This window comes from Mustela lutreola, chromosome 7, assembly GCF_030435805.1.
Source record: "Mustela lutreola isolate mMusLut2 chromosome 7, mMusLut2.pri, whole genome shotgun sequence".
Taxonomy (NCBI): Eukaryota; Metazoa; Chordata; class Mammalia; order Carnivora; family Mustelidae; genus Mustela; species Mustela lutreola.
The window spans coordinates 126,397,468-126,410,881 of record NC_081296.1 but is presented as its reverse complement, the minus strand read 5'-3'; the positions used below and the strand labels follow the sequence as shown (position 1 = coordinate 126,410,881).

At 44.7% G+C, this 13,414-nt stretch overlaps 1 protein-coding gene across 5 annotated transcripts in view; it reads right to left on the bottom strand.

Annotated features, from left to right (window-relative positions):
• KCNK10 (potassium two pore domain channel subfamily K member 10) overlaps window positions 1-13,414 on the bottom strand; it is a 134,668-nt gene that overhangs the window by 110,427 nt on the left and 10,827 nt on the right. The window contains exon 1 of one of the 5 annotated variants that reach the window (XM_059182603.1): window positions 13,189-13,370. The exons of the other annotated variants lie outside the window; for them this stretch is intronic. The gene's annotated coding sequence lies outside the window, so the exon portion shown is untranslated. Of the gene's footprint in view, window positions 1-13,188; window positions 13,371-13,414 lie in introns of those variants that run through there. 5 annotated transcript variants of the gene reach the window in all.

Genomic DNA, 13,414 nt, shown 5'->3' with positions numbered 1-13,414 from the left:
CTCTTTAAAGAACTTATCAAACTCAACACCCCAAAACAAAAACTCCTGTCAAGAAACAGGCAGAAGACATGAACAGACGTTTCTCTAAAAAAAACATCCAAATGGCCAACAGACATATGAAAAAATGCTCAACTTTACTAGGCATCAGGGAAATACAAATCAAAACCACAATGAGATACCACCTCACACCGGTCAGAATGGTTAAAATTAACAATTCAGGAAACAACAGATGCTGGCGAGGATGCAGAGAAAGGGGAACCCTCCTACACTGTTGGTGGGAATGCAAATTGATGCAGCCACTCTTGAAAATAGTCTGAAGATTTCTCAAAAAGTTAAAAATAGAACTACCCTACAACCCAGGAAATACACTACTATGTAATTATCCAAAAGATACAAACATAGTGATTCAAAGGGGCACATGCACCCCAATGATCTTAGTCAAACTATGGAAAGAGTCCAGATTTTCATCAACAGATGTGGATAAAGAAGATGAGGTATATTTATACAATGGAATATTACTCAGCCGTCAAAAGGAATGAAAACTTGCCATCTGTAACAACATGGATGGAACTAGAGGGTATTATTCTCAAAACAAAATAAGCCAGTCAGAGAAAGACAAATACCATATGATTTCACTCATATCTAGAATTTAAGAAACAATGATGAGCACAGGGGAAAGGAAGGAAAAATAAAATAAGATGAAAATAAAGGAGGCAAACCATAAAAGAGTCTAAACTCTGAGAAATAAACTGAAGGTTTCGTTGGGGGGTGTGGGGGAAAGGATAATTGGGTGATGGGCATGAAGGAGGGCACTGGATGTAATGAGCACTGGGCTTCATATGAAATTGATGAATCACTAAATCCCACCCCTGAAACTAATAGTACAGTATCTGTTAACTAAATTGAATGAAAACAACAAATTAAAAAAAAAAAAAAAAAAAAAGACCTAGACCAGCCAACGAAAGTCACAGAAGCCATCTGTGGGTATGCAGCCATGAAACCAGATCCTCCTCCAGGAGATAGAGGGAGAAGAATATTAAAGTCCGGGGAGCAGGGACTCCCTTAACCAGAAGGAAGAGGGGCCATGTCTGAGACCCATAGCCCATACCTAGTGGGACACACTACCCCACCTGGCCGTGGCGCTCAGCCTAACACAGAGGCCCCACTGGAAGCCAGCAAATAGCTGTGGCACCAACACAGCTGGGGTGCAAGCCACAGCTCGAGCATTTTCAACTGCGGGGGCGGCCATGAGCAGTTCCATCCATGTTCTCCGCGTTGGTCTCCTCATCTGCCCACTGGCGCGGACGCTACCTGTCTCAGATGGTCGTCCATTTCTTCATCCAGAAGTAGCTACGGATGCTACAAAAGGAGAGTACCTTGAGAACGTTATGCTAAGTGAAAGAACCCAGTCAAAAAAGCCACATGTTGTATGATTCCATTTATATGTATGTCCAAAATAGACATATCCATGGAGACCGAAAGTAGACTGTGGTTGCCTAGGACTGGGAGAAAATGGTGAGGGATAGGGAGGGACTGCTAATGGGTACGAGGTTTCCTTTGGAGTCATGAAATCTTCCCAGATCAGATGGTGGTAATAGTAGCACAGCTCTGTGAATATAGTAAAAAAAAAAAAAAAATTTAGATGGGTAAAATTTGTGATGTAAATTATTTCTCCATAAAGCTATTATCTTAAAAAAAATACAATTAGATCTGGAGCCCTCACTATGTGCAGATTCTTTGGAAGCCACAAGCATCCAGGTCATGAGGCTACACATTAGGACACTGCCTCGGAAGAACAAGCAAAGGGACTCAGGCTGGTATGAAGAATAATGCATCTCATGTGTGTTAAACACCGAGTACCACACCTGATGCAGAGAAAACCTTTGGTAAATGCGTGTGACCAGTACCATTGTCATCATCACTGATGAGTCTCCTATGTGCCAGGCACTGCATTCTGTTCTTTGTGCCTACTGTCTCATAAAAGTCCCACAGCCCCTAGGGGGTGGGTGTCATCATCATTTCTGGATCTCTGATGGGGAAGCTTAGGCACAGAGAGAGAGGTCAGCGCCTGAGACCAGCAGCTTGCACGGCAGAGCTGGGAGACAAACGTGGCTGCTTACACAGCTTCCCATCACACACTCCTCATCTCCAGAAGCAGCAGGACCCTGGGTACCCTCATCAGCACTCAGTACCAATGGGCAGGGTTCCCTCGATCACCAGACCCAGTTCAAAACAGAACAGAGACTTCTGGAAGCCATTAACAGGACAGCTCCTACAGGTCTATCCCAGCCATTCAGCTGAGAACCGGCATGGTGCTGTGGCCTCACGGCAACCCTGTCCCAGGCTCCAAGTGAGATTTCTGCAGCCCCCGGGGATCCCAGTGGACACCCAGCCAGTCCAACCGGCTGCTGCCTCCTGAAGCTTCCATGACCCAGGCTGGCGTCCTTGACTGTCTGTTGGCCTCAGTCTGCCCCAGCATCCCAGATGCAGCAAAGAGACTGCCAGGCTCTAACCAGCAGACGCCCCAATTTCCCCCTATTCAGACAATATGTAAATTTAGACACTTTGGAAATCATGTGTAGCAAGAAGTTCCCATCTGCCAGAGAGAGAGACTGAGAAAGACAGAGTATTTAAGTACCTAACATTTCGGCCTCTTGCAATTCCTCGGAGATAATTTACACATCATCGTCATGGGGCAGACTCATATTCTCCTCACTTCCCAGTATATATGCACAGTCCTAGTGGACAAAGCTTCTTCATAGAAGTTCAGGGGAACCTGGGTGGCTCAGTCAGGTGGGTGTCTGACTCTTGATTTTGGCTCAGGTCTGGTCTCCAGGTTGTGGGACCGAGCCCTGCATTGGGAGTCTGATGAGAGGGAAGTCTGCTTGAGATTCTTTCTCTCTCTTTCTCTCTCTGCCCCTCTCCCCTCTACCTGTCTTTCTCTCTCTCTCTAAAATAAAAAAAATAAATCTTAATTAAAAAAAAAAGTTCAGTACAAACAAGGCAGCTCTGAGGCCTTCTACAACATCGCTGAACTCTCTAACAGAATGTTGCTGCCTTCAGCAGGATCAACTCTCATTCCCTGCAAACTTATCAAACTAAACATTTTTCGCAGAGCCATGTAACACCAGAATGGCCTCATTTCCATCCTTATTACAAGACTGCTTACACTCCTTCATGGGTCAAATGTGCATCTGAAAAAGATTTCTACAATGCAGAGGAAGGTGACCTAAGTGTCTACAAGAACAGCTGAGAGGTCTGGCCAGGTGGTACATTTCAGGAGGGCAAGAATTTGTGTTGTTCGATCCTGCACCCCAGGCCTGGAACAGTGCTGAGCACAAAGAAGACATGCAACAAACATTCACTGAATCAATCAATGAACGGATGTCTCCCCTAGGGGGCTGAATATACACTCACATCCATACTAACAAAATTTAGTATGGAACCTCAGAACTAATATGCTCTAGGCTCTACAGAGCTATAGCTCCTCATTAATTCTTCCCAGAGGAAGGGAAAGCGTTTCATAAAACAGGCCCCACCACCTGTTGGCTTTACCTTAAGAGGCAATGTTGAATAATGGAGGTTAGCAGATACGGAGGCAAAAATGAGCTTTGTTCTCTCTGCTGTCTGGTCAAAGGCAAGTCACTTCACCTCTCTAGACTCCAAAGTTTTCCCTTACATGTCTCGAAATTCCCTTCCAATTTCTGAAGCGAATTTCATGTGAACCGGATAACATTTACATGAGGGAAAATCTGCCTTCATTGTCTTTTTTCCTGTTCTCTGGGTACCTTCCGCCCTCTGCCCCTGTGACACCTTCATCCCCCCCCCCCCCATCACACGGCCTTCGCTTCCAGGGTCCTCCAGGTGTTCCCTCTGGGGCTCCTTCCCAAAGTCAGTCTTCCCTCCTCCTGATTTTTCCCTCCCCCGGCAATATGTTTGGGTTCTGCGTTCCATTCCCTGTGGGCCCAGCACTCTCTTAAAAACCTGATTAACTTGGTTGCACCAGTGGGTAACTGAGAGTTCATATGTTATCCCGAAGAAAGACATTTGCATTTTAACAAGATACGTTCTGGAGATGATGACATGTTAATCCACCTCTCGATCAGCACTTGGATTGCGGTATATCACCATACTTGACCATGCACCTGGCTCAGCAGCTAGACTGCGACTTTTCTGGGGATAAAGCCTCAGGTCTTATCGTTCTGTGTCTGGTGACTAGCCCCATTTCTGCGGGCATTCAGTCAATAAATATTTATGGACAACCACCCGGTGAAGGAAAGGCTGCTGAGGAAGAGTTAGCGGACAGAGTTCAGACAATCTGATGGTCACAGGAAGGACGGAGGAGGCTCAACAACAGACAAGGACTAAGAGGGCTTCTCAGATCCCACCTCCTGGGGCTGTCCGCTGCGCCTGCCTTTAGAACTGAGTCTGAATGCAGACATTACTGCCTGACAGCAGGCATTCATGCTCCTATAGAATCTGTGTTCTCACCCTGCCAGAGAAAGGGACCCGCACATCATTGTGTCTCATTAATTCGGGCTTTTGGGAGGCCTTTGCAGCTGAGGCCACAGAGACTCAGGGGTTCCCATTATAGTCAAAGGAGAAATACCCCCAATGTCACAATGCCTCTCAACGCTCCAGACACAAAGTGACAGTGGGGATGGAGGGGATGCTGGCAATTTTTCTCAGGCCCATTATGCTGGACTGATAGCCAAATCCTTCTGAAAAGCATCTGAAATACAAAATACAGGCACTCCATAGGTTTTGGTTTATTAATTCACTGACTTCAGATATGTAAATTATGACAGAATCAAAGGCCATGTAACAAAGCCAGGGAAAAGATTATTATAATGAATGGAAACTGAAAATGCAGTGGCTTGGCTTTAAGATACACCTCCCATTTGCAAGCAGGAGTTTGGAATGGGTTATCATAAAACAAAGATGCCAAGAAAAGCTTTTTTCCTGCCTGGATGTTTTTCAAACATTCTTACAGTTCTCACAAGGAGACACAAAGTCCCCCAGGTGAGTCAGGCACCCAGCACCATGCCTGGCCCATAGGAAGCATCCTCCATAAACATTTGCTGAATCAACCTTTTAATTAATGAGTGACTGAAATAATCTTTAAAATGCAAATCAGGTTATGTCACCCTCCTACTTCAAACCATTCAGTGCTTTTGCCTTATTCTAAGAAAGCAACAAAAGTCTCTCATGTGACCGACTATGCACCCTATGAACCCATGGCCTGCACCTGCTGCCCTACCCCCATGCTGCCACGCCCACCTCACTCTCCAGCCAGCACCAAACTCTGGGTCTCCTGAGGCTCCCCTCACTGTGCCTCGCTGGCTTTTTCAATTCTTTCAGAACACATCCAAATACTCCCGAGATTTCCACCAAACGAACTGCCGGAGCGTTATTTGAAACAGAGTGCCACGAGCCACCATCCTTCTGCACAGTTATAATCACACCTACTAGACGACTTATGAGCACTTGTTCATAGTAAAAGTGGAAATGCTGAGGAAGTGATGTGCATGGGGCTTCAACTGCTTCAAAATTAACCAGTTATGGGTCCAGGAAGTGCCAACCGGGCTTCAGAAAATAGAAGAATCCGTCAGAAGTGAAAATCACTCTGAAAGTCTGTCTCTTTGCAGGGGTAAGTAGAGGCGGTGGCGGGGGGCGGGGGGCATTCCTGGATGAAGGAATAGAAAGGAAATAACAGGACCAGAAGGTGAGTACAATGGCATATCTGTATCCAGAGAAATTTCCAGGCTGTGGTTACTATGGTTACAGATGCCATGAGAGTTGGCTCCAGAATGTGATTGGGGGAGGGGGCCTCAGGCAGCCTCCTTCAACCCCCTCTCCTGGTCCTAGGGCCTCTTTGCCATTTTGTGAAGGAAGTGACATATTCAACAAAGCCAGTAGTGGCACTCAAAAGAAACTGTATTTACTCTCCTCTCACTCAGGACACAGAAGCCCCAAAACTTTCCTCAGAATGTAAAATGCCTCAGGAAGAAGCCAGGCATGCCGTGTCTGGAAACATGAGAACCTCTAAGGCATCGGATGCATCCTTCCTGGAAATTGTTTTCTCTTCAAGAATGTGCAGGAAAAGCAACAAGGTAGTCCCAAAAAAGTCTACTCAAAATATGACAGAGAGCGCTAACAGGCCTTTACTGGTGGCTTTTCCCAGGTGCTGGGTGGGCCACTCATCCCCCAGCATGCCACCCCGCCATGCTGGCTACGTCCTGACTTCTGTTTCAGTCACACCATGCAGAACAAGGGCTGCTACAAAAACACACCACACACCCATTCCTTGACATTTCTGCTGCTCAGCCTGAAGGACGTCCCGTTCTTCTGGCTTTATCCAAGGAGGGTGGGTTTTCAGGCACTGGATCTATAAAAGAAGGGGGTTGTCATGGAAGGGGAATCTGGAAAAGAAGTGGGCTCATGAGCTATCACATAGTCTCTGATATCAGAAGAAACTGGGTTTATTGAACGGTCATTTCTTGGTGAATGTTCTACAGATGTACACATAGCATGGTGCCTGCCCAAGGCAGGCTCAGCACATGCCCTTTGAATTTGAATCATCTGCTTGGGCTGGTAGGTGTACTGGGGTCTATTACAAGACCATACTATTTTATATAAACCATCATCATACCCGCTGTCTTTCTGAAATACCATTTTGAGGAGTGGGTAGGAGGAGAGGCAAATGGAGGTCCATGAATCATTGTTCTGTAGTAAGTGGGAAATGCAGAGCTAAAGAATATCAAGCAGGTTTCTGTACGACCAGATTACCAGAGAAAGCATACAGGTAAAGGTGAGAGCTCCGACTTTAACAGGCAGACCCAGCACAAGCCATAGAACTACAGAACTCTGTGCAGGCTACTCCAGCTCTGTAGGACTTGGCCCCCTCATTCAGAAAACAGGAACAATCATGTCGTCCAGTTGGCTTCTCTTTTTTTGGACTATAAGGAGGATTTTATGAGCTAATGGCTATGAAGCACTTAGCAGAATACCTGAAACTTAGTATATATATTCAATAAATAAGAAGGAAAATGTTTATGGTGATTTTAAAATATGTCCCCACATTCTTTGGTATTCCTCCCTTCCAAAGTGAGCTTAATCACCCCAAGTATGAATTAAACTTAGTATCTCACGTCTAATAAAAAGACTGTGGTTGTAGGAATAATATATGATTTCTGAGGTTGGGTCATAAAAGACCTCGTCTGTTCTGCCTTGTTCTCTCTCAAATGGCTTGCTCTGGAGGAAGCCAGCCACCATGCTGGGAGGATATTCAAAAGACCTTGGAAAGGGTGACATTGGCAGGAAATGAGGCCTCTCCCCCAAAACCAGCAGCAGTTTGTAAGTCACACAATCCCATCATCTCAAAAGTAGATCCCCCATCCCCAGTCAAGCCATCAGATGACAGCAGCCCCAGCTGACATCTGACCACAAACACTGAGGGACTCCTGAGCCAGACCACTCCGCTAAGCTGTGACCAAATTCCTAATCTACAAAAACTATGAGATAATAAATATTTGTCATTGGTTTAAGCCACCAAATGTTAAAGTCTTTCTTACACAGCAATACCCACTCTCCAGAAAAGAACAAGAGAGCACACATATCATTCTGTACACCAACCATGAAACCATTTTTTTCCCCTCAGAGCATCGGAAGAGAATAATTTATATCTTAAGGAACACACTTCAGGAAATGCTGTCTAGAACTTAACAGTTTATAAAGCTTGTTCACATTTATTAACTCATTTAATCATCTCAGCAACTGTGAAGCAGTTGCTGACTATGATCTTTATTTTACCCAGGAGAAAACCTAGGCTCAAGAAGGTTAAATGACTTGTCCAATTTATTGTCTACTGATAAAACTGGTAGAACAAGAACTCTATTGGTAGAATAATACTCAAGTATTATGACTCCAAACTATGTATTTTCCTCTGATCTTTTCTCTCGTTTGACCCAAACAATCTGGGTTTTTTAACAGACAGTTGAATAGAGACCCAGCAAGGGGCAGTGTGCAAAAGGCCACCTCCCAGATGATTCAGAAAATGAAACAGATGCTTCTCAAGTGACTGGAACTGGAGTCTTCTGTGACTTCCCAGAATGGAGACCCCTTCAAACATAATAAGAACATAATGCAGGTACCACTCATGGAGCTTTTACAATGCTCCAAGATGCTTCTGAAAGTCGGCATATGTCACTTTATTGGATCCACATAGCAAATCAAGGAAGCACAGGCTGGGGAGTCTGGGTGGCACAGTTGGTTAAGCGGCCACTGTTGAATTTGGCTCAGGTCACAATCTCAGGGTCCTGGGATGGAGACCCGTGTTGGGCTCTATGCTCAGAGGGGAGTCTGCTTAATGATTCTTTCTTTCTCTCCCTTTCCCTCTGCTCCATCCCCTGCTCACACACAAACACACACACACACTCTCTCTCTCAAATAAATAAATAAATCTTTAAAAGGAGGGCGGGGTGTGGGGAGAAGACTGGCTAATATCATCTCCATCTTACAGATGAGATTGTCACAGAGAAATGAAGCTACTTGCCCAAATCAGCCACTAGTAAGTGATACAGCTCAAATTGGAACCCAGGTGACCTAAGAATATCAAGGCATGGAAATAACTGAGCCATCAACAGCCCAACTCTCTCCTTTACCATCAGAGTGGGAGAGCCAGCACTAGAACCCAGATCCTTCCACTTTAAGGTCCTATGCTGTGGAGAGGGTGGCATAAAGTCCCAAAGCTAAGTTAAATGAATATAACATACATTTATTTCTACCAGGTTTTAAGGATCTATATACTGAACCAGAGCTACCATAAATACTTCCCCTATGGCCTCAAACTCCAACACAAGAAATGAATGCCTTTAGCCTAAGGCAACGATCTCAACCAGTAGAATCTGGGGGCTGACCCAGGTTGGTTCATGGTTAAAATGGGTAACGACAAATGACCCCAAATTTGCAGACAGAAAAAATAATTTAAAGGATAGAATCCTTTCACCTCTAAACTTTTTCTCCCATCAGTTTTTCTTAAACATTTGGATGCTGCTTTCTCGTCTCATAAGATAAGAGTAAGTAAATATTAGGGGCGCCTGGGTGGCTCAGTGGGTTAAAGCCTCTGCCTTCGGTTCAGGTCATGATCTCGGGGTCTTGGGATCGAGCCCTGCGTCAGGCTCTCTGCTCCACTGGGCGCCTCCTTCCCCCTCTCTCTCTGACTGCTTCTCTGTATACTTGTGATCTCTGTCTGTCAAATAAATAAATAAAATCTTTTTTTAAAAAAAAGTAAGTAAATTGTCAGATATCACACCCAATATCAAGCATCTGTATTCAGACTGTCAGGCTTATATTCATTAAATTCAATAAGTTATGCTATTTGTCTTCATCCTATTTGGGGGGGCCTACAGACATGCTTACCCATAAGAAACTCATTTTCTTAGTATTACATTGTTTAAGAAATACAAATAGAGTGGCACCTGGGTGGCTCAGTCAGCTGAGCATCTGACTCTTGATCTCAGCTCAGATCATGATCTCGAAGTCCTGGGATCATGCCCCCCCTAATAGCATTCGGGGTCATTCTGCAAAGGCCACCATGACTTCCAGATGCCTAACACTTGAGTAAACCTGCACTCTCTCCGAGCATCCCTTTTTAAACTGAAAACATTACCACCACCCCTACGATGGGTAGATGATTCTTTTAAAAAAATGAGGATCCTTGCATCAAAGATAGTGATTGAGATGAGAACTGTAGGAAGACGGGGAGAAAAGAATGAAGGAAGGAAGGAATAAGGAAGGGAGATAGGAATGAAGGAGGAAAAGTTTCCTATGATGATGTGAGTTATGTACTGCAGCAGTTAACTCTCCAAATCCTATGTTTTGTCACCATTCTACTCTGCTTCAAAGTCCCTTCCATGGCAGGGGGAAGTCATGGAACCAAAAATTAGTGGCAGTATAATAAACACAATCCCCTGAAATCCTACCTACCTATCTACCTACCCCTCCAGGCCACCGCTTATACCTATCTCTCCACCTCCTACTCTGGGAATGGAAGAGAAAGAGATAATAACTACCTCCCACCAACTGTTGCCCCCCCTCCAACGACCCTGGTGTTCACCACCACCACCTCCCCAACCCTAAATGGAGGATTCGAAAGTCAGGTTTCACTTTGAATTTATAGTACTCAGTCCCAGACACTTATGAAGGGAGGAAAAAAAAAGTATCAAACTCCGTGGGCAAACCACAAATAAATGTTCTCAAAATTAAATAGGAGGTTTTTGTTTCTCCATTCTAGGTAACAGGCATGAGCCTGACCTAGATCAGCAAGCAATAAGGTCTCCACTGAGAATACCACCAGGACCAGAGCCCAAAAGTGGTTGGCCCGCTGACCACCATGAAAACATTGTCCTGATGGGTATAACATGCCCCATTTTGGTAGATTCCATAACCAAACCATTCAGAGCAGAGCCCCTAACAGACTCTATCTCTGTCTGCATCATCTGGTAAGTGCTCTTTCGAACAGAATCGGAGTACAGCACCAGATTCTCCCTTTAATTCACCTTTTTGCTTCGGCCAAGGAAGCTATCCAAACTGAAACCCCCTAACTGGCTATTAGTAAAATGGCTTTATTCTGTCTCATTAACCTCTTCTAATTCTCTATGGACTAAAAGTAAAAAGAACCCACTATCTCAATAACCCTTCTCTTGCCAACAGTGGGCCCCTAGTTCTGTGCCTACAGTAGATAACCTCTGCACCATATCTCAGTTGTGGTGGAAGTGTCCCAATTTCCTGCAAAGTACACATTGTCTTCTTAGAATTCTCCTGATTTATGATGCTAATATAGAGCCTGTTGTGGACTGAATTGTGTCCCCTACAAAATCCATATGTTGAAACCTTAAATGCGAGCATGACTCTATTGAAGATAGAGCCCTAAGGGGGTAATTAAGGTTAAATGAGGTTATGAGGGTGGGGCTCTAATTCAATAACAGTGGTAACCCTTGTAAGAAGGGGAAGCCACCAGAGTGTTCTCTCTCTCCTCTTGTGAGGGCACAGCCAGAAGGTGGCCATCTGCAACCCAAGGGAAGAGCTCTCATGGCACATCGGCCCTGCTGGCATCTTGATCTTGGACTTCCAGTCTCCAGGACTGTGAGAAAATAAATTTCCACTGTATAAGCCACTCAGTCTAAGGTATTTTGTTATGAGAACCAGAGCGGATGCATACAGAGCCAAAACACAGATGTTCTGGAAACGGAGAAATAGCAAAATCAACCTGCCCATCTTAATTCTACCTAGCAATTGCTGGCATTGGCAAGAGGATGATGAACCTCCCTCAGACACTGCTGGAAAACAACCCTAAGCCAAATCTTGGCCCAGATGATCTTTGGAAATGTCTTTCCTTTTTACTTTCTAGGATAATTGTGGTGATTTGGGCACATTATTAATCGCATTTGGAATGCTGATCTCCTGAAAGTTGGACATTAAATCAAAAATAGATGATTTTCTTTCCAGAAAAATCTAAGCTATAAAAATGTGAGTTTGGAAACACGTTAATAAAGATAGCACTCCGTGACCTTGCAAGTTGAACATGGCTCACATTCACAAGACGCTGAAATCTCTTTTCAGCCAGGAGAGAAGTGACTTTCAAGGGTCTTCAACTGAACTCACGAGATAAAGGGCCAGCCAGCGCATGATCTGCCAAAAACAGCCATTGTCTCAGGACTCACCCAACAACTGAGAGTCTTCTTCCTCTAAATCTCTCGGAGAAACTTCTGAATACACTTTTGGATAAGAAGCAATGAGAGCGTATGAGAGAAACAAAGACCTTGGAAGGGTGGAGAGCTTGTGGGAAATGATCCTGGACTTATGTATCAAAAGGACTGGGTTCGCCCCAGCGTTACCTGTTTGCACCCTTGGGCCTCCAAATAACTCATTTCCTCTTTCTATTCCCATCAGTAAATCTAAGACTCCAATATCAACAAAAGTAGGGTTCTTTAAAGAACAAATGAGATAATTTGTAGAAAGTGTTCTGTAAACTGAAAGGTGCTAGACACATACAATATAGGTCTCTCTGGAATTTTGCATTCAAGTATGCACTGAAAATGCAGCTTTAAAAAAACACAAAAAACAACTCCGGCTCTGAAGCTTTGCTTCTTCCTTAAGTAGATTTACATACCTAAAAAGAGCTACGTATCCATAGCTAATATGAGCCAAATTACTAATTGGACACCAATCATATCTTTGTTGGGCTAGGTCACCTCCCTGCCCCAGCCCCTACCTCACCACCCCCCGCCCCTCTTCCCCCCCGGCACTATCACTCCCGGTGAAAGGCAGAGCAGAAGGAAAATTCTGTTGGAGACTTCAGGGAGATGGGAGCTTGCAAGATGTGGGAATACCACGTCCTTTCCGATACCCTGTTATTCGGGGATATCCTTCCTTTCTCCTCAGTTGTATTTGCCCTTTGTAGCTTGGAGGAGTCCTGGAATTTCCTTTATGGGTGAAGACTTAGAGATCCTCTCCATTCTAACCCTCCACCCATCCACCCATTCAGCAAAAGTTACTGAATGCCTACTACATGCCAGGCACTTCGTGGGAGCACTGAGGATCTAATAGTCAACGAGACGAGAAAAGTGCCCATTCGTGAAGCTCATGGGCTAGCGAGGAAGGCTGGCATCAACTGAGACACATGAGTAAGATGCTTTCAGATGATGACAAGTACCAGGAAGACAACTGAGCAGGTGACATAATAGAAAATGACAGGCCTGGAGAAGGAACAAAAGGAGAAGTCTTCAGATGGGACAGGGAAGCGCCTGCAAAAAAGGTGACATCTGAGCTGAGATTCAAAGGTGGAAAAGAGCCAGCCATGTGAACACGCAATATAAGCAGTGGAAAGGACAAGCTCCTGAGACAGGAAACAAGTTTGATCTACTTGAGGAACAAAAGGAAGACGAGCGGCCCAAAGGTCAAATCAAGAAAGAGGGTTGGAGACATAGGGTTGGAGAAGCCATGTCAATGGCCCCTTTGCACACCGGAGGAGGGTAAAACCCAGGGGTTAAATGAGCTGCCCAAAGTCACACAGTTAATGATTGCTATGGTTCATTCTAGAAACTGTTTTCCCCCCATATCCAGAATTTTCTATACTATATTGATATGCTTGCCTTGAGGTGTGGGGTTATTGTTTGATGATCTTACCGATTTTTAAAAGCCCTCAAGTGGGGTGCCTGGGTGGCTCAGTGGATTAAGTCTCTGCCTTCGGCTCAGGTCATGGTCTCAGGATCCTGGGATCGAGCCCCACATAGGGCTCTCTGCTCAGCAGGAGCCTGTTTCCCCTTCTCTCTCTCTGCCTGCTTCTCTGCCTACTTGTGATTTCTGTCTGTCAAATAAATAGATAAAATCTTTTAAAAAATAAAAATAAAAA